Source organism: Oncorhynchus tshawytscha, linkage group LG16 (assembly GCF_018296145.1).
Source record: "Oncorhynchus tshawytscha isolate Ot180627B linkage group LG16, Otsh_v2.0, whole genome shotgun sequence".
Taxonomy (NCBI): Eukaryota; Metazoa; Chordata; class Actinopteri; order Salmoniformes; family Salmonidae; genus Oncorhynchus; species Oncorhynchus tshawytscha.
Window position 1 is genome coordinate 46,435,203 of NC_056444.1, and position 382 is coordinate 46,435,584.

Genomic DNA, 382 nt, shown 5'->3' on the forward strand with positions numbered 1-382 from the left:
CTCTGAGATGTCCATTTCGTGCTGTGCTGTCTATTTGAGATGAACTGAACCATTGTGGACAATTTTCAGCAAGTTGCAACATGGAAATACTGAAATAAGCACTTTTCCATAAACAAGCTCTAAATCATGTTTGATGCACTCTGAGATGTCCATTTCGTGCTGTGCTGTCTATTTGAGATGAACTGAACCATTGTGGACAATTTTCAGCAAGTTGCAACATGGAAATACTGAAATAAGCACTTTTCCATAAACAAGCTCTAAATCATGTTTGATGCACTCTGGGATGTCCGTTTTTGCTGTAAGCTGTCTATTTGAGATGAAATTAACATTGTGGACAGTTTCAGCAAGTTGCAAAATGGAAATACAGAAATAATCACTTTTC